The 25,712-nt window shown below is 46.5% G+C and overlaps 1 pseudogene; it reads left to right on the plus strand.

The window, feature by feature from the left end:
* The first annotated feature begins 221 nt into the window (after positions 1-221).
* LOC119330128 lies at positions 222-4,433 on the plus strand (annotated as a pseudogene).
* The last annotated feature ends 21,279 nt before the right edge of the window (positions 4,434-25,712 follow it).

Below are 25,712 nucleotides of genomic sequence, written 5' to 3' on the forward strand. Positions count from 1 at the left end.
GGTGTACGGCTGTTTGGCTGGAAATTTGGGTGTACATCTGTTTGGCGGGAAGTTTGGGTATACGGCTGCTTGGCGTGGAGTTTGGGTGTACGGTCGTCCGGTGGGACAATTTATGCGTTCTATCCATCATGATCTGGACCACTAATTAACGGTTGGATGGCTTTCGTGTGTGGATATAGAACGCTTCTCATGACGTGAAGCTTGGCGAGCTATGGCCCTACATGGCAGTGAACCTGTCATCGGTATCATGTATAGCTCGTACGACCATCATATATATGTGGAGCATTTCCGTAGATCTATGACATTTTTAAACAGAAAGGAAAAAGATGCAGTTCCCATATAGGATATAGTGTTACTGCGTCACCCTGACCATTAGATTATATAGCATATGTGTGTGTAATATATTGTGTGAACTTCACAGTTTAAACGGAGGCAGCATATGTAGTTCGTAATGGGATATAGCTAGCTGCTAGTTACTGGGCCGCCCTTCCAAGTGCTATTAGATTGCAGAAAGTGTTGGATTATGTGGTCAAATGAGAAAAATCGCATACCAAGTAGCTATATTAGTCCTTAGAAGATACTCACTTGTTGCAATAGTACGTGCAGGTTGGGATATTAACATAACTATATTTGGACATGATAACACGGTGTTTACACTCCAAAATTTTGAGTCTAACTTCTACTGTTTTGTAGTTCTTCCATTCGAAACAGTGGAAGAGGCCCTAGATTCCCTTAAAAGGGGGGTTGCTAAAAATGAGGAGCTTGATTTGGTAGTAGCGGAAGTTCATCCTGGCAATGCAGAGATGGACACCTTGGTGCTGTTTCACCGCATCCTGAATGCACTTGAAGTGCCTCTCATCAGTAAGCATTTGTATTCAGAGCTGTATTGTTTTAAGAAATTTTCTTCCATCCCAAACTCATTAATCTAGGAGTGTTGTTTCTTGGTTGCAGCTATGTGTGCCTATGATGAGGCAGTCTCTACACGCATGACCCTTGGAACATGCTTCAATGTGGTTAAGCCGTTGGATACTGAAACCGTCAATTTTCTGAGGATGAGAGCACTTCCACACAGGTCTATTAAAAATCACAGGTCTGAAACTGAGGATGAAAAACAAGATGCGTTGAACGCGAATGTCTATTCAGAGAATCTGGGTTGGTTCTTATGGAGCAGTGAGCTCCATGAGAAGTTCTTGCAGGCTGTTGAAGTGCTTGGGCCGTGTAAGGCTATCTGCACTTGGCATAAATTAGTCGTTTGTTATGTTTAACAGCTGAAAAAGCATGACCTTTGAGTGTCTGTTTTCTTTTTGGCTAACAGCTGCTACGGCTCGAAACATTCACCAGTACATGAATGCCAAGGATTTGAATTTGACCATACAGCATGTTGCAAGCCATCTCCAGGTGGGTGATCGATTTAGTTTACCTCAACTGTGGTATTGCCGGTACATCAATAGGCACTATGTACATTTTTTTGTTAAATTTTGTTTGTTTAATAGACGATCATAAGTAGTAGAAGCCGACAACCTATGCATGCTAGTTAGTTTAAACTGACTGAACGTTTGGCATTTGAGCCTTATATTTTTCTTTCATCCTATGCACTTTCCCGAACGAAACCTTTTGTTTTTGCCACTAATTAAGATGATATTGTCATTCTGCTATAGCCTTGAAGTTTGATGGCATGGCCATTGTTCTGTCCAGTCATTGGTTCCCACCACTACAGCTGACTATCCCCCTTCCGTGGCCATTGGCTATTGACTGCCACTGCCAACCTGATCCCCCCATGCATGAATATTTGGTAGAGATGGAAGCTACTATGCACTTGCCATTTCTGCACATATATATTGATTAGCCAACAGAACGGTTGCAGCATTGCCTAAACTAATCTTGCAGAACCAGCTAATTGCAAGAGATCTGATCACGGTGGTCATCATTACACGATTCCTGAAGTTGCAGGTGTATGCCACCGCTTGGTCATCACCTTTATCAATGTTTTGTACCCTGGCACGTTAAGTACCAGCAGCTAGTGCTGCTCGGACAAAGTCACTGTCTCCGAATCTGACTCGGATTCGGATTTCTGATTCGGCAAGATTTTGAGGAACACGGTAACTAACGCATGGAGGCTGAGTGACCAAAGAAATTGATGTTACGTGCAGATGAGTCCTTTTACCAACTCATGTGCTCATTAACATACAGTGATTGGGCAAAAGGGAAAAAGGTAAAAGAGAAACAAACACCTACTGGAATAGCAACAACAACAACATAATTAATTTTTTATTATTGGTTTGATCTTAGTGTGAAAAATAAAACATTTCCCTCTGCTATTTATTTTGTGTAAATATAGGTTCTGCATTGTTCAATCAATTGGGTAATTTTCTGTGGCAACAGTGTCCGACTTCACAAAATTTTAAAGAACTATGTGCACACTGTTGAACTGTTGAAGAAAAAAATTGGAAGAGAACTTTATTTAATATTTGACCTTTTAATTCATACCCCAGTAAAAGCTCACACAGTTACTGGCAGGCTTGCATGCTAAATACAAGGGTCAAGATTCCATTTTAACTGAATAAACTTGGAAGGAAAGAATGTTTCCACCGTGATACTACTGTGTGTCCTTTGTTATTTCTTTATTTTCCAGAAGAAACACATTTACATGGATGTCTCATACCTACGTCAGTACTCAGTAGTCGCATGCCATGGAGATTAAGTTTTGTATATGGTGCTCTAGATAAGATTTCAAATTTCCAAACCATGCAGCTTCAGGAGTAGATTTTGTTACAGAACCAATCACAATTGAAAAAGAAACTCTATGCATGTTAGCACCGAATTCGTAAATAATCAGACTATCCAAAGCATTATTATAACCCAGTTTACCAAATCGACTGATTAATAATTGTTATCACGTTAATGGGAATTTTGTGAACAATGTACTACTTTATAGGTATTTTCTCCTTTATCGGTTAAATTAGCGGCTTATTGACGTAACTTTGGTCTACCCTTAGCTGATGCTAGGAGTAGGGCTTTGGCTTCTTTTTGGCCTTGTTGTGACTGTTTGTGCTTTCTTGGCACTCTCCTTCTAATACAAAACGAAACATGTCCGGGCGCTTGTTTGAGAAAAAAAAATACATACTCCACAAGTTTCAAGTTCATCTATTTCAGCGTTGTTATGCTAAAATGCTAAAATTTCTTCATTATGCTCACTTTCTATATTGTGATGTGTGATCCCTGTCTTGAATGTTCTGTTCTGTATTGTGATGCAGAAACACCGGCTGCGAGCGCAGAGGCAGAGGTTATCTCATGATGAAGAGGGCTATCAACATTATGCCAGCATGAAGGAATTATCTGAGATGAGTCATCAGCATACAAGGCACCCAGTGCTAAACCCAATAATCATTTGGCAACAACCCAGACGCAGTTCACACATGGGGTTGCCTCTTCTATCTGGGACAAGTACCCCGGGATGGTGTGGCCACACATGGAGGGAAGTTCAGCAGCCTCTGCTATGTGGTACAATTACCCCGGAAAGCGGTGGGGACAAGTTGGGGAGAGTTCGGCTGGAGCACGAGTTTCTCAGACTAATGCACGTCCACCTCCAGTTCTGATACATGGTACCAAATCTATCTGGGACTGGTACCAGGAGAGCCTGCAGTACTATAATGAGAGCCTGTCATACAAACGCGAGGTGCTGCCTGTACAGAGCAAAGCACTTGATGGATATGGACGCGAGATTTTCATCAACCTAGAGAGAGAGAGGAGATCAGTCTTACTGAAGCAGCAGGCAAGATTGTCATCAACCTGGAGAGTGATGACATGCAGAAAGACACCAAGGATGACGTGCACGCCGCAGTTACTCCACAGGAAGACACAATGAACGAGGTGCACGCCGCAGTTACTCTGCAGAAAGACACCATGGACGAGGCGCACGCCGCAGTTACTCCACATGAAGTGAACGAGGTGCCTGCTGCAGCCATGGGCGCTGGTTATCTGGTGGATCTAGCAGGCAATGCCCTGCTTGACGGTATAGACAACTACCACCCTGCCGCAGAGAATGCGCAGTTTGAGCCTTTCAGTGACTGGGATTGGGAAGAGGTGGAGAAATTCTTGACGAACCAGATGGAAGGACCGGGGCAAGAGCAGCAAGGCGTTGAACTAGTGGATCTGCTCCAGGTAGACGGCATTTCACCAGAGGAACTGCTCCAGGTAGACAAAGCCTGGAACCAGGCGCTTCAGCAGGCAAACCCGGCAAACGTCGTCGAGGACGAACCCATGGCTGAAGAGCCCGCCGCTGGAGACGCCCCGGTGTCCGATCCTGCGAACCAGTCCGGCGTCGCCGGCAACATGTTCGGGGTCTGGAGCCCGCAGTTTGCGGGCGACGACTACGGCATTGCCGTTCTAGGCCTGCCAGAAGAGGGGCAACTCAAGAACTGCTTTTATTTTAGTAACAATAATAAGACTGGTGAAGTATAAGCAATAAAGGTTCCTAGGGAGAAATCCCCAGGAGATATATGGGAGAGCTGTTGATGCTCGGACATGTTTCCAGTGCTCTGTGGCATTGGTTAAACCCATTCGTTAATTGGTTTCCAGACTTCTACATATTATCTTCCTCTGTGATGCATTATGACTTTATATAATTCCATACTTGTGTCAGTTCTATCTTTTTTTTGCGAGGTTTGTGTCAGTTCTATCTAGTCTAGGGTTTTTGTTCTTCGAACAAAGGAGCACCAGGCTTTTTGTCTGGCTTCTTTGATTCAATCCAACACAAGTTTTTTTTTGGGGGGGAAGGATTCGAGTCCTTATAATAAATGCTGGATTGCTAAACTTGGAAACTGAGTTTCAAAGGTTGGAGAGGAACACAATCAGGGAGCTGGACACGCTTGATTGGATTGTACCTACTAAATCACCCATCAATGAATAAAATCATGTGTGTTGTTCTGGTCCTCTCCTTTTGGTTCAGATTAACGTGGGGATTATTGGAGTGGGTCATCATCATAGATGTAGAGGTAAACAAAAGCTATGCAACTGATACAAATTTACAGAAAGTTCTGTAAAGTATGCAACGAAAAATAACTGCATGGACCTATAGAAAAGGTAATAAAATAGCTCGCATCTTTTACTCGTTTGTTACTGTAATTGCCACCATCTTCACGAACAGAAGATCTACTCCTGGACTTTGCAGGGCTGCTAATTTGCTGACTTTGCGAGACATCAGTTCCTGAATTTAGCGGCACATTTACCTGGGACAATTTGTCAGATGCTGATACATGTCCTTTTAATGAGTTTGCATGCCGTGCTGGTTCAGACACTGATGCAGGTGAGCTCTTCACCTCGGATGTGAACTCATTCAAACTTAGTGAACCAAAAGTTTTCACTGTTGAAGTGGACTTCCGGCTAATAACATCCCTAACTTGATGACGGTTCCTCGCCATATCACAGAAATTTAACCGACCGGCCAGCCTGCATCTGTTGGATTTCTCCCTGGGCTCATGTTGTGCTGTGCTGTGTGTGTGTGTGTGTGTGTGTGTGTGTGTGTGTTGTATTGACATCTGGGTAACTACTGGAAAAGTTTCCAAATTTCCTCTCTCAAATAAATCTCCTTCCATACATAGTTAACACGGCATCTTATATACAAAAAGACACCATTGACCCGGCTTCTTATATACGAAAAGACACATGAAAAACAGTTCACCATGTGTAAAACAGAGGGCTCTCAGGACCAGACGGCTCTCGCGACCGGCTCGTCTCCCGGCGGGTGACCGGCCGCACCGACGGCTCCCTCCCCCAGCCCCCTTCCTCACCTCATCTCCCCCCGCCGTCGCCGGGCTCAGCCCGGGGCGGCCCCGGCGGTGGTGGCCCCACGCGATTCCCCTCCTGGTGCGGCTCCTGCACGGGGCGGAGCAGCGCTGGGTAGTGTTGCCAGGCGGCGGGAGGGGGGGTGACCTTGTGTCGGCGCGGGTGGTCTACTACGTTGCGGCGTGGTTGTTGGTGGCGGCGTTCGCTCGGCTCAGATCTATGCCCCTTTGGGCCCCATCTGGCCGGGACGGGCCGGCGGCTTCTTCATCGACGGTGTAGCCCCCTGGAGGTGGCGGCGGGTGCTACTTGTGATCTGCGTTGGTGAAAGGATCGATATGGTTGACTAGAGGGGGGGGGGGAATAGGCAACTAACAATTTTTAGCTTTTCTTTAACAAGTTAAACTTTGCATCAAAATAGGTTGTCTAGAAATGCAACTAGGTGAGCAACCTATATGATGCAACGAGGATTGGTACACAAGCAAGCAAGAGATATGAAACAAGTAAGCTTGCTTAAATAAAGGCACGAGATAACCAAGAGTGGAGACGGTGGAGACGAGGATGTGTTGCCGAAGTTCCTTCCCTTTGAGAGGAAGTACGTCTCCGTTGGAGCGGTGTGGAGGCACAATGCTCCCCAAGAAGCCACTAGGGCCACCGTATTCTCCTCACGCCCTCACACAATGCGAGATGCCGTGATTCCACTATTGGTGCCCTTGAAGGCGGCTACCGAACCTTTACAAACAAGGTTGGGGCTCTCTCCACAACTTAATTGGAGGCTCCCAACAAAACCACGAAGCTTCACCACAATGGAATATGGCTCCGAGGTGACCTCAACCGTCTAGGGTGCTCAAACACCCAAGAGTAACAAAATCCACATAAGAAAGTATGGGGGAACCAAATATCCTTTGGTGGAAGTGTAGATCTAGGTCTCCTCCTTCAATCCCTAGCAAATCAACAAGTTTGAGTGGTTAGAGAGAGAGATCGGGCAAGAGAGCTTGAAGGGCATCAATGGTGGAGTGAGAGAGGTCAAAGGTAGGAGTGGTAGGTGGGAGAAGCTCCCTTATATAGTCACCCTCAATATCCAACCGTTACTGCGTTTTTGCACTGCAGCGGTACAACCGGTCCTCGTCCCGGTACAACCAGGACTCACGGTGTAACAGCAGAACCCTACCAAGCGGTACAACCGGACAGGCGGGCGGTAGTACCGGCTAAGAAAGATAACCGGACTAACCGCCTGGCTACCGCACAACCACCGCATCAAAATAGGAGCTTGACCGGTACTTGGGCGGTGCCTGGCCGGAACAACCGCATGGCCTTGAGCTCTTGGGCGGCTAAGTTCTGAGCGGAAGAACCGCTCGTACCACCGGTGGTACCGGTCATCGTGGAATGACCGGACCAACCGGGCCACTACCGCCCAAGAACAGCATCAAACCAGAGGCGAGAGCGGTACTTGAGCGGTACATGGACGGAACCACCGCCCTAGCTGTTGTAGAGCATGGTGGAGGTACCACCGCCCGGAGGCAGCGGTACAACCGCTCGAGCAAAAGCTGGTGAGCTACAAGACCCAGCGGTACAACCGCTCCAGAGAGCGGTACAACCGCTGGGCAGAAACAGTGAGCAGGAAAGAAAAGAGGGGAAGAGGCAAGGAAAACTCTCTCTCACACACACACCTGAGGAAGGCAAAGAGAGGGTGAGAAAAGTGTACGTGAACTGATTCCCCCAGAGCTTCCTAATGAGGATTCCCTCTTGATAGTATGGGTACTCTACGACCAAAGAAAATAAAACCGTAGAGGACACGTCTTCGATCTTTTCCTTCGAGAGGTAATAGCAATCCGATGTAAGCCTAAGCATCAAGAACCTGAAACATATAGCACACGTTTAGACCACAAAGGGTTGTCATCATCATCCAAAACATAAAGTAGGGAAATGCCCTTTCAATCTCCCCCTTTTTGGTGGATGATGACAACAACACGATTTGCAAGAGATAAGTCAATGAAATCTAGACGGAACTCCCCCTGAATGTGTGCCCCAACAAGTACTAGTTGTTAGAAAGCATGGGCACACTTTCAGGACTAGACTCACCCTAGACTTTATAGACTCATCACTCTGAGCTCAAAAGGATAAACAATATAATACTTAGAGGCAATAATAATGATAAAGACCTACGAATAAACGGAGTAGCAAGTCTAGCAAGTCTCACACATAGCACGGAACGAAACAAGTCCACAAACAAACACAAAAACACGAGAATAAGAGAAAACAACCCAAACAAATCCCCGATACCTATAGAACCCTCTCCCCCTTTGGCATCAAGACACCAAAAAGGAAAAGAGCGAAGCTAGCGACCCAAAGCTCAGGCGTCCTCCTCTGACTGCCCAGTCGCATCTGGATCTTCATCATCAGAGTCGTCATCGTCGTCGTGATCAGATTCTTCCATGGCATTGTCCGCTGCTACAAACGATGATGATGGCTGGAGAGGGGCTTCATCATCAGTCCAGGTGCTATGGGTAGAGATCCAACACTCCTCTGGGGTGATGCTCTTCTCAGAGCCACTCTGAACCTGCATGTTGAGGTGCTTCATCATTGCAATTTGGCGATGCCGTTCAAGCTTCTCATTGACATGTGCCTCATACATCTTCTTCTGGATGTCAGCCTGGAGACAAAAGGTCTTCTTCACCTTGGCAGTAAGTTTGGCCACCCACGAAGGCTTGGCCCCTGGCTCCAGCTCAAAGTCCTCATCGTCAGAAGTAGCATAGACATCCTTAGGAGCATGTTCAGGGAAGCGAGGCTCGGCATGCTTCTTCTTCTTAAGGAGCTTGACCTCATGAATAGTGAGGTTGTCTGGAGAAGTGAGGAGCTCTCCAGGACGACGAACAGCCCACACAGAGTTCAGAAAGCACATGACAAACAGAGCGTAGATTGGGACTTTATGGTAGATGACCATGTTGTACATCTCATGCCATAGCCAATTGGACACATCAAACGTTGCCCCTGTCCCCACCATGGTCTTCATAGCAACCATCAAATCAACCAGATAGCCATGAATCTCATATTGATTGCCCACCTTGGGCAAGAGAACATTGCGGAACACTCGGTGCATGATGTCATAGACCTTCTCCAAATCCTTGGATTCTCCAATAATCCCACGGCCCCTAATGTACAGAGGGGCAAGCTTCTCCTTAGGCATGGACTCAGGAAAATCATGAGGGCGAATGCCACCCCTTCCTTGCAGACCGGTATCCTCGTACCCAATAGCATTGCAGAAAGCCCTCCAGGGAACGTGAAACAATTCATCGCGACACATGAAGGTGAGAGTGCGCGCATCATCTTCTCCAAAATGAGCCGTGGCATAGAACTGATGGATAAGTTGAACATCAAAGTCACAGTTGACTGACATGATCTTGACAAGATCAAACTCCTCGCAGAGAGCTAGTGCCTCACCAAAATACTCCATGTTGTTTCTCCAATGATCAAAATCAATTGTCCACTGCTTGGCATATCTGTTCTTGTTGTGCTCAAAGAGTTCATGAACAATCCGCACTTGCATCTCATTCCGAAACTGAACAGTGGTCCAACCGGGAGCAATGGGAACCTCATACAGATTCTTTGAGCGGTAGGCTTCCCAATCCTTGGCTTTCCAACGATGCAACGGCATGACCACACGTTGCTTAGCAGCTGCAGACTTTTCAAGGCGAGTGGGCTTGGTGGGAATCACAACTTCTTCATCATCTGACACAACCGGGCGCAAGGTCCTTCGTGCCCTCTTCTTGGTCTTGCGAGGAGCATAGCGAAAACTAGAGCCACCTGAACACACACACGAAAAGAACACACAAAAACCCAACAAGGATGAGAGGATTGCACCCACTAGAAGAAAAGGAACAAGTTGCAACAACAGAGAAGATAGAACAGTGCTTAGTGGTTGATATACTCCGGTTGTACCGGATCTTCCGCCGGTAGTACCGCTCCAGCGGTTGTACCGCCCGTAGGGGCGGTAGAACCGCTGACAGTGGCACTACCAGGGAAGATAGATCTAACCGAGGCATACGAATCACACAAGTAATATTCCGAATTCTAAGTGCTGCAAACAAGACATGAGGCTAACAAAGAACTCTTCTAAGCCATAGATCGAACACTAAACACGGAAAGAAGGGAAAAGCCCTAGGCAAGGAATAACCCTAAACAAAAAAAACTAGAGGCAAAGAGCACGAGGCAATACCACCATCCAAGGGAAGAGATCGGAAGGCCTCCACGGAGAGAATCCACAGAAAGCCAAGGATCCGAAGCGCGAGACGCACTCCGGGGCAGGGGTAGAGATGGCCGGCGGCTAGGGCAAGGAAAAGAGGAACGAGGACGAAGGGAAAAAAGACAGCCCTTCAGCCCCGTCGAGTATATATAGGCCCGTACGCATGCCCCGGTAGAACCGCTTAGGAGAGCGGTTGTACCGCTCGTCTGGTACAGACCGGTGGATGGAGGCGGTACTTCCGGTGCCTGGAAGGCAGCGGTAGTACCGCACGGCAACAACCAGTAGTACCGGACGTGGGTTACCGTGGGAGTGTGCGGTGGAACCGCCCAAGCACCGAACGGAAACCCTTGGGACGGCACAACCCGGTACCAGCGGTAGAACCGCTCGTGGTACCGGTTGTACCGCCCGACCACCTAAGCCCAAGCCAAGATCAAATGAGTGCAATCCAAAGGGAGGAAGAAGGGGCACAAAAACAGGAGATAAACAACACCCTAGGAGAACCTAACACAAAGAGCAAAGAGAGAAAGAGAGAAAACAACACAAGAACAGCAAGGCTAACTCCAACTCCCCGAAGAGAGGACGGTGACCGAGGCCACCTATGTTTGAGTCAATTGGTATGGCACCGCGAAGAATTATCCTTGGGTCCATGACCAAAACTCGTCTTTGAAGCACAAGTACCATCAAATATGGCTAATGTGAAAGACACAATCAATTTATGCATAATGGGGGGAGGGAGAGTTCATTGAGAGAACAACACTCCCCCTATGTCCATGCCTACACCTAAACTAGACAACAAGTTGAGCGTGGTAGGGTGTGCAAGGGTTCAAGCCACATTGCTCGAATCAATGATATTTAGCTCATGCCTTAACTCGCGAAATCTTGCTTCATCCAAGGGCTTCGTGAAAATAACTGCAAGGTTGTCATGAGTGTTGACATAGTTGAGCTCGATCTCTCCTCTTCTAATGTGATCCCGGATGAAGTGATACCGGATCTCAATATGCTTCGTCTTGAAATGTTGCACCGGATTGAGAGAGATCTTGATGGCACTTTCATTGTCGCACCAAAGAGGCACTTTGTCACAAGTGACACCGTAATCCTTTAAAGTTTGCCTCATCCATAGGAGTTGAGCACAACAACTACCGGCGGCAACATACTCCGCCTCAGTGGACGAGAGAGACACACAACTTTGCTTTTTGGAAGACCAACTTACCAAAGAGCAACCAAGGAATTGGCACCCTCCAGAAGTGGACATCATATCCACTTTGTCTCCCGCCCAATCGGAATCCGAGTACCCTACAAGCTTGAAGTTTGATCCTCTGGGGTACCATAGGCCAAAGTTTGGGGTATGAGCCAAATATCGAAAGATTCGTTTGACCGCCACATAGTGACTTTCCTTAGGTGCGGCTTGAAAACATGCACAAATTCCCACACTCAACATGATGTCCGGTCTAGATGCACAAAGGTAAAGCAAGGATCCAATCATGGAATGATATACCTTTTGATCCACCACTTTACCATTGGGATCTAAGTCAAGTTGGCACTTGGTGGGCATTGGAGTGGAAGCCGGCTTAACGTCACTTAGCTTGAATCTCTTGAGCATGTCTTGAGTGTATTTGGATTGATTGATGAAAGTTCCTTCTCTTCTTTGCTTCACTTTGAACCCTAGAAAGAACTTCAACTCTCCCATGGAGGACATCTCAAACTTTGAGGTCATGAGAGCGGCAAATTCCTCATTGAAAGCTTTGTTAGGAGAACCAAAGATAATATCATCAACATATAATTGGCACACAAACAACTCCCCTTTGACCTTCTTAGTAAAAAGAGTGGGGTCGATTAGCCCAACTTCAAAACCACGGTCTTGTAACAACTCGGTAAGGTGGTCATGCCACGCACGTGGGGCTTGTTTAAGGCCATAGAGCGCCTTATCGAGTTGATACACATGATCGGGAAAGTAGGGATCCTCGAACCCGGGGGGTTGCTTGACGTAAACCAATTCATTAATGGGACCATTAAGAAAAGCACTCTTCACATCCATTTGTTGTAACTTAAAATTATGATGAGAAGCATATGCAATTAACAAGCGAATGGATTCAAGACGAGCAACGGGAGCAAAGGTTTCACCGTAGTCGATACCCTTGACTTGGGAGTAGCCTTGTGCTACCGAACGAGCCTTGTTGCGAATGATAATCCCATGGGCATCTTGCTTGTTCTTGAATATCCACTTGGTTCCAATGACATTGTGGTTCCCCGTTGGCCTTGGCACCAATCTCCACACTTTGTTGCGCTCAAAGTTGTTGAGTTCTTCGTGCATGGCATTGAGCCAATCCGGATCTTCTAGCGCCTCATAGACCTTGTGGGGTTCCACACAAGAGATAAACGCGTGATTCTCACAATAATTTGCTAATTGTCTACGAGTGCTTACCCCCTTTCTTAAGCTTCCAAGCACATTCGTCATGAGATGATCCTTGGTGGAGAGCTTGGATGCAATCTTGGCGGCACGACGCTCTAATTCCTCCTCGGTGGTGAGTTGAGGAGCGGTTACTTGATCATCTTGAGCGCCGTCATGAACTTGTTCTTGATCTTGAACTTGCTCGGGGGAGAGAACTTGACCTTGGGCATCACTTGGTGTGTCAACACCGTCTTGAGTATGATCTTGCCCTTGGTCTTGTTCATGAGGTTGAGGGCCTTCACTTTGTTCTTCGGAAGCGTATGGGCCTTGGGTTGGTGATGGATCCACTTGAGTGGAGCATTGTCCTTCTCCTTCAGCCACAAGGGGTTCCTCAATGGGTAGGATAAAACCAACACCCATTCTTCTTATGGCTTGAGGACGAATTTCATCACCTACATCACCAGTGCCACTTTGCTCCACTTGGGAGCCGTTATTCTCATCAAACTCCACATTACACATCTCCTCAATAAGTCCCGTGGATTTATTGAGGACACGGTAAGCATGAGAGTTTGTAGCATAACCAACAAATATGCCCTCATGAGCTCTAGCCTCAAATTTAGATAACCGAACACCTTTCTTGAGAATGAAACACTTACACCCGAACACCCGGAAGTACTTGAGGTTGGGCTTGTTACCGGTGAGTATCTCATATGGAGTCTTGTTCAAGCCCTTGCGGAGGTAGAGCCGATTGGATGCATGACACGCGGTGTTGATGGCTTCAGCCCAAAAGTTGTACGGAGACTTGAACTCCGCCATCATGGTCCTTGCCGCATCCATCAACGTCCGGTTCTTCCTTTCCGCAACACCGTTTTGTTGAGGGGTGTGTGGTGCGGAATATTGATGCTTGATTCCCTCATCACTAAGAAATTCATCCAAGGTGTAGTTCTTGAACTCGGTGCCATTGTCACTTCTTATTGTCAAGATCTTTGCATTGTGTTGACGTTGTGCTTCATTTGCAAAGTCAATGACGGTTTGTTGGGTCTCGCTCTTCCTCTTGAAGAAATACACCCACGTGTACCTTGAGTAGTCATCCACAATCACCAAGCAATACTTCCTACCTTCGAGACTATCGAAGGATGGAGGCCCAAAGAGATCCATGTGAAGGAGCTCCAAAGGCCTCTTTGAATAAATATAGTCGTGGGAGGGTGAGCCTTCTCATGTAGCTTTCCTTCGATACAGGCACTGCAAGCATGATCTTTAGCAAAACTAACATTCGTTAGTCCACAGACATGGCCCCCCTTGAGGAGACTTTGCAAAGATCTCATATTGACATGGGCTAAACGGCGATGCCAAAGCCATCCCACATCAACTTTAGCCATTAGGCATGTCGCGGTCTTAGTGGGTCGCTCCAAAAAGTTAATCACATATAGACCGTTCTCGACATGCCCAACAAAGGCTACTTTAAGAGTCTTGCTCCACAAGAGGGCCACGGTATCGATATCAAAGAAAGTGGCAAAGCCCATGATTGCAAGTTGACGAACGGAAAGTAAATTGTATGCAAGGGACTCAACAAGCATGACCTTCTCGATCATGAGATCATGAGAGATGACCACCTTGCCAAGTCCCAATACCTTAGAAGATGAGGCGTCACCCCACTCGACATTGGTGGGCATAGATGGAACCTTGTGCACGTCCACCACCAAGTCCTTGCTTCCGGTCATATGATTTTTAGCTCCGCTATCAAGCAACCATGATCCACCACCGGAAGCAAACACCTACAAGAGATCAATGCTTGGTTTTAGGTACCCATTTTGTAATGGGTCCTTTGATGTTAGTAACAAGGGTCTTAGGAACCCAAATAGACCATTCAATGTATTCATGAAGAGAACCAACAAATTTGGCATAAACATGCAAATCACTAGCACGGCATAACACATAAGAAGGATTAAAATCTCCGGCTTTGTTGGGAGGGGTGACATTGCCCTTCTTGAAATTATTCTTCTTCTTCTCCTCGGGGGCACTCTCTCCCTCCCTCACAAAGGTTTGCATGAGAGGAGGAGGCCGTTTGGTCTTGTCATTCTTCTTCTTGTTCTTGGAGTCGGGGACGTACCCAACCCCTTCCTTGGCCACACCTCCCTTTTGGTTGGTCAAGAGATCGTTGAGGTTCTTCTTGCCTTGTATGCAAGACGTAAGACCTCTCTCAAGTTGCTCCTTCAACTTAGCATTTTCCTCAACAAGATGTATATGCTCACAACACGGGTTAGTAGCATTTGCATTATCAATTAAAACCATATGAGGAAAAGTTGCTTTCTCCTTAGTTAGCTTCACTTGGAGTTGATCATGAGACTCCTTGAGACTAGCGTGAATACCCTTCAAGGCCTTGTGGGCCTTGTCAAGTATTCAAACTCCTCTTTGAGTCTAGCAAGATCAACCCCGAGTTTGGCCTTCTCGGAATTTAGCACACGAGAAACAACGAGGGCATGATCATAATCTTTCCCTAACTTAGCATGATCTACGTTGTGTGACTCCTCAAGAGCCAAACGAAGACCACGCTCTTCCTCAAGAGCATTGGAAAGATCCGAAATCTCATTGGCATAGTCACGACTATGTCCTTCCATCTTAGAGATGGTGTCTTCGTGAGCCTCGATCATGTCATTGGCCTCACCAAGTTGTTCCAAGAGAGCAATAAAGTGCTTCTTGGATTTTCCCTTGAGTTTGCCCATAAAGGCCTCAAACTCGTTAGCCTCCACATTAGCTCCCTCAAATTCATTAATGCTATCCGTTGGGGAAGGATGATTAATGATGGTAGTTTTGATGTTGGAGGTTACCTTGTTGGTGGCTTTAGCCATGAGGCACTTGGCGGTGATGCTCTTGTTGGGTGAGTCGAAGAGAGACACCCGTGACGTTGTTGCAATGGCAATGGAGGCCATGGCAACCGACTCATCATCTTCATCATCGTCATCGTCCTCATTGTACTCTTCTTGCACAACCAAGGCCTTGGGATGAGTCTTCTTGGTGAAGTTGTTCTTGTTGGGGAACGACTTGGCCTTGTCCTTTCGGATGAGTTTGCCACCATTGTCTTCCCTCTTCTCATACGGGCATTCCGCAGCGAACTGACTCACGTTGCCGCAATTGTAGCAAGTCCTTACACGTTGCTTTCCCCTTGTACCACTCGAGTTGTTTTTGCTAAAGTTTGGCCTTGAGTTTTTCTTGCTCCAAAATTGCCTTGAAGCAAGTGCCATGTGTTCATGATATGCATACTTCGTATCTTCGGGGTTGCTCTCCTCTTCTTCCTCTTCTTCGTCTTCCACTATGAGCTTGGCCTTCAATGCAAGGTTAGGCTTCTTTGCCCGTTGAGAACGGAGCACCGCATTGTCGGCGGTCTTGCCCAAAATGTTCATGGCCACAAACTCATCCAACACTTCGCTTGAGGTCAAAGTGTGGAAGTCCGGTCTTTGACGAATGACGGAGGACATGGCCTTGTGATAGGGCATCATTGCCTTGAGTAATTTGCGCTTGATCCAATTGTCATCCGTGTCCTTGCTCCCGTGATATTGTAGTGAGACCGCGAGTTTGGTTACTCTCCGATAGAGCTCACGAGGTTCTTCATCTTCCTTCATTGCAAACTCATCGGCCTCATCTTGTACCACTTCATAGTTGGAGCGTTGAATGCTTGCGCTTCCCCGGTAGAGAGACACGACACAATGCCATGCATCTTTGGCCAAGGCGAAAGGACGAAGATGAGGTAGGTCTTCGGGTGGAATAGCATCTTGAATGATGAAGAGAGCATTATCATTGAATTGATTGTCCGCGGCTTCTCGAGGAGTGAAGGTGCTTGGATCATGTGGATAGAAACCTTCTTCAATGATTCTCCAAAGGTTAGTGTTCACATGATTTAAATGACGTTTAAAGCGGTAAACCCAAGAATCAAAATCCTCATTTTTCACAATCTTAGGGGGAGGACCGGCATGATTCAAATGAGTGGAAGGAACCGGTCCACCATAAACAAGTGGTGGTTCCACATGGGCAAAGATGCCGGTGCCATTCTTGCCACTAGAAGAAGGAGCCTTTTCACTACTAGCTTCCCCCTTGTCGGGGATAGCATCCGTCACCTTGTTGGCGGGATCACCCACTTTCAACGGTGCGGTGGATAGTTTAAGCCCCTCAAGAAATTTAGTAAACATGCTTTCGACTTCGGTCGTCATGGAGGTTTTCAATGTCTCCAAGGCCACATTGAACTCCTCACGAGAGATCAAAGTTCCCCCATCTCCCGTAGACGAGATCGGATTCACACCGGAGTGTTCCTCCACACCGTCTACGGTATCAACCATACTCTTTGGATGGTAAAGACCTTAATAAAGAGACGAGGCTCTGATATCAATTGAAAGGATCGATATGGTTGACTAGAGGGGGGGGGGGAATAGGCAACTAACAATTTTTAGCTTTTCTTTAACAAGTTAAACTTTGCATCAAAATAGGTTGTCTAGAAATGCAACTAGGTGAGCAACCTATATGATGCAACGAGGATTGGTACACAAGCAAGCAAGAGATATGAAACAAGTAAGCTTGCTTAAATAAAGGCACGAGATAACCAAGAGTGGAGACGGTGGAGACGAGGATGTGTTGCCGAAGTTCCTTCCCTTTGAGAGGAAGTACGTCTCCGTTGGAGCGCTGTGGAGGCACAATGCTCCCCAAGAAGCCACTAGGGCCACCGTATTCTCCTCACGCCCTCACACAATGCGAGATGCCGTGATTCCACTATTGGTGCCCTTGAAGGCGGCTACCGAACCTTTACAAACAAGGTTGGGGCTCTCTCCACAACTTAATTGGAGGCTCCCAACAAAACCACGAAGCTTCACCACAATGGAATATGGCTCCGAGGTGACCTCAACCGTCTAGGGTGCTCAAACACCCAAGAGTAACAAAATCCACACAAGAAAGTATGGGGGAACCAAATATCCTTTGGTGGAAGTGTAGATCTAGGTCTCCTCCTTCAATCCCTAGCAAATCAACAAGTTTGAGTGGCTAGAGAGAGAGAGATCGGGCAAGAGAGCTTGAAGGGCATCAATGGTGGAGTGAGAGAGGTCAAAGGTAGGAGTGGTAGGTGGGAGAAGCTCCCTTATATAGTCACCCTCAATATCCAACCGTTACTACGTTTTTGCACTGCAGCGGTACAACCGGACTTCGTCCCGGTACAACCGGACTTCGTCCCGGTACAACCGGGACTCACGGTGTAACAGAAGAACCCTACCAAGCGGTACAACCGGACAGGCAGGCGGTAGTACCGGCTAAGAAAGATAACCGGACTAACCGCCTGGCTACCGCACAACCACCGCATCAAAACATGAGCTTGACCGGTACTTGGGCGGTGCCTGGCCGAACCGCATGGCCTTGAGCTCTTGGGCGGCTAAGTTCTGAGCGGAAGAACCGCTCGGACCACCGGTGGTACCGGTCATCGTGGAACGACCGGACCAACCGGGCCACTACCGCCCAAGAACAGCATGAAACCAGAGGCGAGAGCGGTACTTGAGCGGTACATGGACGGAACCACCGCCCTAGCTGTTGCAGAGCATGGTGGCGGTACCACCGCCCGGAGGCAGCGGTACAACCGCTCGAGCAAAAGCTGGTGAGCGACAAGACCCAGCGGTACAACTGCTCCAAAGAGCGGTATAACCGCTGGGCAGAAATAGTGAGCAGGAAAGAAAAGAGGGGAAGAGGCAAGGAAAACTCTTTCTCTCACACACACCTGAGGAAGGCAAAGAGAGGGTGAGAAAATTGTACGTGAACTGATTCCCCCAGAGCTTCCTAATGAGGATTCCCTCTTGATAGTACGGGTACTCTACGACCAAAGAAAATAAAACCGTAGAGGACACGTCTTCGATCTTTTCCTTCGAGAGGTAATAGCAATCCGATGTAAGCCTAAGCATCGAGAACCTGAAACATATAGCACACATTTAGACCACAAAGGGTTGTCATAATCATCCAAAACTTGAAGTAGGGAAATGCCCTTTCAGTTGGGATTCCCCTGAAGAGGAGAGGATGATGCAGTACATTAGAGATAAGTATTTTTCTCAGTTAAGAACCAAGATTATCAATCCAGTAGAAGAACCAAGCAACAACTCGTTAGCAGTACCTACACACAAACAACAAATCCTTGCAACCCAACGTGCAAAGGGGTTATCAATCCATCGACAGTTACGAGCAAGATTAAATTGTATGGTATTTGATAGATAGATCAGAAAAAATACAAAATATAATAAATAAAAGAAAAATGCAGCAAGATATTTTTGGTTTTACTATATGATAAAAGATAGACCTGGGGTCCATGGTTTTCACTAGAGGCTTTTCTCTTGAAAATATCATACGGTTGGTAAACTAATTACAGTTGGGCAATTGATAGAAAAGCAAATCATTATGATGATATCCAAGGCGATGATCATGTATATAAGCATCACGTCTGAAATGATTCTGCATCTACTACTATTACTCCACACATCGACCGCTATCCAGCATGCATCTAGTGTATTAAGTGTTATGGAACGCAGTATTTCAAAAAATTCCCTACAATCATGCAAGATCTATCTAGGAGATGCATAGCAACGAGAGGGGAGAGTATATCTACGTACCCTCATAGACCGAAAGCGAAGCGTTAAGTAACGCGGTTGATGTAGTCGAACGTAGATCCCGCCACAATGTTTTTCTTAGAACTGCACCAACTGACAGCTCCACCATTCAATAAAAATATGTATCCGGTTTGTGACTTAGAGTCATCCGGATCAGTGTCAAAACTTGCATCGATGTAACCGTTTACGAAGAGCTCTTTCTCACCTCCATAAAATGAGAAACATATCCTTAGTCCTTTTCAGGTATTTCAGGATATTCTTAACCGCTGTCCAGTGATCCACTCCTGGATTACTTTGGTACCTCCCTGCTAAACTAATAGCAAGGCACACATCAGGTCTGGTACACAACATTGCATACATGATAGAACCTATGAATGAGGCATAGGGAATGACTTTAATTTTCTCTCTATCTTTTGCGGTGGTCGGGCATTGAGTCTGACTCAATTTCACACCTTGTAAAACAGACAAGAACCCTTTCTTTGCTTGATCCATTTTGAACTTCTTCAAAACTTTATCAAGGTATGTGCTTTGTGAAAGTCCAATTAAGCGTCTTGATCTATCTCTATAGATCTTGATGCCCAATATATAAGCAGCTTCACCGAGGTCTTTCATTGAAAAATTCTTATTCAAGTATCCTTTTATGCTATTCAAAAATTCAGTATCATTTCCAATCAACAATATGTCATCCACATATAATATCAGAAATGCTACAGAGCTCCCACTCACTTTCTTGTAAATACAGGCTTCTCCAAAAGTCTGTGTAAAACCATATGCTTTGATCACACTATCAAAGCGTATATTCCAACTCCGAGATGCTTGCACCGGTCCATAAATGGATCACTGGAGCTTAAACACTTTGTTAGCACCTTTTGGATCGACAAAACCTTCTGCTTGCATCATATACAACTCTTCTTTAAGATATCCATTAAGGAATGCAGTTTTGACATCCATTTGCCAAATTTCATAATCATAAAATGCGGCAATTGCTAACATGATTCGGACGGACTCAAGCATCGCTATGGATGAGAAGGTCTCATCATAGTCAACTCCTTGAACTTGTCGAAAACCTTTCGCAACAAGTCAAGCTTTGTAGACAATAACATTACAGTCAGCGTCAGTCTTCTTCTTGAAGATCCATTTATTCTCTATGTCTTGCCGATCATCGGGCAAGTCAACCAAAGTCGACACTTTGTTTTCATACATGGATCCCATCTCAGATTTCATGGCCTCAAGCCATTTTTCGGAATCTAGGCTCATCATCGCTTCCTCATAGTTCGTAGGTTCGTCATGGTCAAGTAACTATTTGGGAACACAGTATTTCAAAAAATTTCCTACGATCACACAAGATCTATCTAGGGATGCATAGAAATGAGAGGGGAGAGTATGTATACGTACCCTCGTAGACCGAAAGCGGAAGTGTTAAGAAACGCGGTTGATGTAGTCGGACGTCTTTGCGATCCAATCGATCAAGTACTGAACGCACGTCACCTCCATGATCTGCACACGTTCAGCTCGGTAACGTCCCTCGTACTATTGATCCAGTTAAGGCCGAGGGATAGTTTCGTTAGCATGACGGTGTGTTGACAGTGATGATGAAGTTACTGGCGCAGGGCTTTGCCTAAGCACTACGACGATATGACCGAGATGTGTATCTGTTGAGGGGGGGGGGTACCGCACACGGCTAAAACAATTGTCAACTTGTGTGTTCTAGGGTGCCCCCTGCCCCTGTATATAAAGGAGCAAGGGGGAGGCCGGCCGGCCCTCATAGGGCGCGCCCAAGGGGGGCAATCCTACTCCAAGTAGGATTTGGATCCCCCCTTTCCTAGTACTACTAGGAGAAGAAGGAAGGAGAGGGGAAAGAGAAGGAAGGAGGGGGCGCCGCCCCTCCCCCTAGTCCAATTCGGACTAGGCCCATAGGGCGGTGCACAGCCAGCCCTTAGCTGCCCCTCTCTCTCTCTCTCCCTAGGCCCAATAAGGCCCATTACTTCTCAGGTGGTTCCGATAACCCTTCCAGCACTACGATATATATCCGGTGACCCTCAGAACTATTCCGGCGTCCAAATATAGTCATCCAATATATCAATCTTTATGTCTCGACCATTTTGAGACGCCTCGTCATGTCCGTGATCACATCCGAGACTCCGAACAACCTTCGGTACATCAAATCACATAAACTCATAATATCGATCGTCATCAAACGTTAAGCGTGTGGACCCTACGGGTTCGAGAACTATGTAGACATGACCGAGACTCATCTCCGGTCAATAACCAATAGCGGAACCTGGATGCTCATATTGGTTCCTAAATATTCTACGAAGATCTTTATCGGTCAAACCGCATAACAACATATGTTGTTCCCTTTGTCATCGGTATGTTACTTGCCCGAGATTCGACCGTTGGTATCGTCATACCTAGTTCAATCTCGTTACCGGCAAGTCTCTTTACTCATTCCATAATGCAACACCCCGCAACTAACTCATTAGTCACATTGCTTGCAAGGCTTATAGTGATGTGCATTACCGCGAGGGCCGAGAGATACCTCTCCGACAATCGGAGTGACAAATCCTAATCTCGATCTATGCCAACTCAACAAACACCATAGGAGACACCTATAGAGCATCTTTATAATCACCCAGTTATGTTGCGACGTTTGATAGCACACTAAGTGTTCCTCCGGTATTCGGGAGTGGCATAATTTCATAGTCATAGGAACATGTATAAGTTATGGAGAAAGCAATAGCAATAAACTAAATGATCATAATGCTAAGTTAACGGATGGGTCAAGTCAATCACATCATTCTCTAATGATGTGATCTCGTTCATCAAATGACAACTCATGTCTATGGTTAGGAAACTTAACCATCTTTGATTAACGAGCTAGTCAAGTAGAGGCATACTAGTGACACTCTGTTTGTCTATGTATTCACACATGTACTAAGTTTCTGGTTAATACAATTCTAGTATGAATAATAAACATTTATCATGATATAAGGAAATATAAATAACAATTTTATTATTGCCTCTAGGGCATATCTCCTTCAGTCTCCCACTTGCACTAGAGTCAATAATCTAGATTACATAGTAATGATTCTAACACCCATGGAGTCTTGGTGCTGATCATGTTTTGCTCGTGAGAGAGGCTTAGTCAACGGGTCTACAACATTCAGATCCGTATGTATCTTGCAAATCTCTGTGGCTCCCTCCTTGACTTAATCGCGGATGGAATTGAAGCGTCTCTTGATGTGCTTGGTTCTCTTGTGAAATCTGGATTCCTTTGCCAAGGCAATTGCACCAGTATTGTCACAAAAGATTTTCATTGGACCCAATGCACTAGGTATGACACCTAGATCGGATATGAACTCCTTCATCCAGACTCCTTCATTTGCTGTGTCTGAAGCAGCTATGTATTCTGCTTCACACGTAGATCCCACCACGATGCTTTGCTTAGAACTGCACCAACTGACAGCTCCACCATTCAAGAAAAATACATATCCGGTTGGTGAATTAGAGTCATCCTGTAACGCCCTCGATGCGGCTATATCTCCTACGTGTCGAAGCACGACTTAGAGGCATAACCGCATTGAAAGCAATGTCGCAAGTGAGGTAATCTTCACACAACCCATGTAATACATAAGGGAAAAAGATACATAGTTGGCTTACAATCGCCACTTCACACAATACATGAATAAAGCATTACATCAACCAAGTACAATCAGGGCCCGACTACGGAGCCAAAATAAAAGAAGAACTCCAAATGCGACAAGGTCCCCGATCGACCCCAACTGGGCTCCACTACTGATCAACTAGAACGAAACAACACAAAGGACAAGATCTTCATCGAGCTCCTCCTTGAGCTTGGTTGCGTCATCGGCACGGTATCATCGGCACCTGCAAACTGGTATTGGAAGTATCTGTGAGCCACGGGGACTCAGCAATCTCGCACCCTCGTGATCAAGACTATTTAAGCTTATGGGTAAGGTAAAAGGTATGAGGTGGAGCTGCAGCAGGCGACTAGCATATATGGTGGCTAACCTATTCGCAAAAGAGAGCGAGAAGAGAAGGCAAAAGCACGGTCGAACAACTATGATCAAGAAGTGATCCTAGAACAACCTACGTCAAGCATAACTCCAACACCGTGTTCACTTCCTGGACTCCGCCGGAAAGAGATCATCATGGTAACACACGCGGTTGATGCATTTTAATTAAGGTCAACTTCAGGTTTTCTACAACCGGACATTAACAAATTCCCATCTGCCCATAACCGCGGGCACGGCTTTCGAAAGTTCAAATCCCTGCAGGGGTGTCCCAACTTAGCCCATCACAAGCTCTCACGGTCAACGAAGGAATAGACCTCCTCCCGAGACATTCCGATCAGACTCGGTATCCCAGTTCTTCAAGACATCCTCGACAATAGTAAAACAAGTCCAGCAACACCGCCCGAATGTGCCGAAAAATCCCGATAGGAGCTGCACATATCTCTTTCTCAGGGCACACTCAGATTGTCTTAGGTACGGGTAGGCCAGCCCAGAGTTGCCCCTGGTGGCCACCGGCAGCTGACAGGTGGACCAACACTCAGAGGAGTGGGGGGATTAAAATAATGATGACCCTTGAGTCTGCAGAACTCAAGGGAAAGAAAAGGCTAGGTGGCAAATGGTAAAACGATGGTTGGGCATTGCTGGAGGAGTTTTATTCAAGGCGAACTGCCAAGGGGTTCCCATTATTACCCAACCGCGTAAGCAACGCATAATCTGGGAACATAACACCGATATGATGGAAACTAGGGCGGCAAGAGTGGAACAAAACACCAGGCATAAGGCCGAGCCTTCCACCCTTTACCAAGTATATAGATGCATTAATTAAATAAGAGATATTGTGATATCCCAACAAGTAAACATGTTCCAACAAGGAACAACATCTCCATGTTCCAACAAGGAACAAACTTCAATCTTCACCTGCAACTAACAATGCTATAAGAGGGGCCGAGCAAAGCGGTAACATAGCCAAACAACGGTTTGCTAGGGCAAGGTGGGTTAGAGGCTTGGTTCAACAATATGGGAGGCATGATAAGAAAGTGGTAGGTATCGCAGCATAGGCATAGCAAAAGAGCGAGCAACTAAGCAAGCAAAGATAGAAGTGATTTCGAGGGTATGGTCATGTTGCCTGAGATTCCACAAGGAAGAAGAACGAGTCCATGAAGAAGACAAACGGACATAGTCGAACGAATCCTCACACATGACGTTAGCGGAACCAACCGAAGAAACAACACCGGAAAGAAGCAAACAACATAGTAAACAACCAACACATAACCAAGGCACGACGCACAATCAAGTATGATGCATGTCCGGTTTAATGAGGCATGGCATGGCAAAGTGCACAAACAATTCTACAAATTAAGTGGAGCTCAATATGCAACGAGTTGCATATTGACGGAACACCACATCAATTATTTAGTTCTCTCTCGTTTATGTACCCAACAATATTAAATGTTGTTAGCATGGCAAGAGGTGAAACATGATGAAACTATCTAATCTAGGCAAGTATAAATGAGGCCGGAACAACAACCAACAAATCCGGAAAATCCCCATGTGCATATATTAGGTTTGGTCCTGTTCTGCCCTAAACCATATTTTAAAGTTGTTAAACATGCAAAGTAAGGTCGCCACGTTAAACTAGGCATTTTTCTACCCCAAATACATATAAAGTTTGTTAGATTTGGAGCTACGGTTGAAAACTTATGAATTAAATCATTTTAACATGACATAGAGCAAAAATTAATCAAAAAACATTTTAAACATTTTAAACATGGATGAAAATGACATATTATGAAGCTAGATGCAAATCTAAGCATATTTCATATATAAATTGTTTTAGTATGCTGCATCGTTTGTGAGTTATTATATGCATGTTGAGCAAGGGTTTTTCTGCAAAAACTGCAGTCTCAGGATAAAAAGCTAAAATCGCAACAGGGAAATAAAAACACACTGGGCCGAATCCAGTCGCGGGCCTAATAGGAACAGGCGCTGGGAGGGGGATTTCTCACCATGGGCTATGGCCCAGGTCGGTGGAAGAGGCCAATGTAGGACGCAGCAGGCTGAGGCCCACCCGGATGTATGCAGGCCGAGCGATCTGGCACGGGAGGCCGAACGAGGCCGGGTCAACGAAGCCAGCCGGCGCGTCGTCTACCTCCTTCGAAAGGACAGAGGTGGGGCAGAGGGCCATGGCGCGGCGACTTCTGGCGAGGGGACGACAAGGAGGTGCTGGGACGGCGGGATCTGGCGGGTCTGGGTGCGGGGATGGAGCTCCAGCGGCACGAGGATGTTCTTCGGCTTGGTGGAGCTGGCCTTGCAGAAGAAACACGGCGGCGTGTGGTGCTCGTCGCAGAAGAGGGCGACTGCAGCGAGGCAGAGGAACGGATGAAACTCCTGCAGAGCGGGCGTCCATGGCATCCCTGATGGAGGTGGCCACCGGCGGCAGCGCTCCAGCAACGGAGCTTCTCCTTGACGCCGGCGGGGTTGCAGGTGAACTCTTGTACCTGGTACAGGGAGAGAACGAGGGGTGAGGTAGAGAGGAGAGAAGCCAGGGAAGGAAACGGAGAGTGGGAGAGCAGGGAGAGGGGCGACCTGGTCCTGGACGTGGTCGCCGGCAGAAGAGGGGGGGAACGAGGTGAGGAGGAGGC

Source organism: Triticum dicoccoides, chromosome 7A (assembly GCF_002162155.2).
Source record: "Triticum dicoccoides isolate Atlit2015 ecotype Zavitan chromosome 7A, WEW_v2.0, whole genome shotgun sequence".
NCBI classification, from domain to species: domain Eukaryota; kingdom Viridiplantae; phylum Streptophyta; class Magnoliopsida; order Poales; family Poaceae; genus Triticum; species Triticum dicoccoides.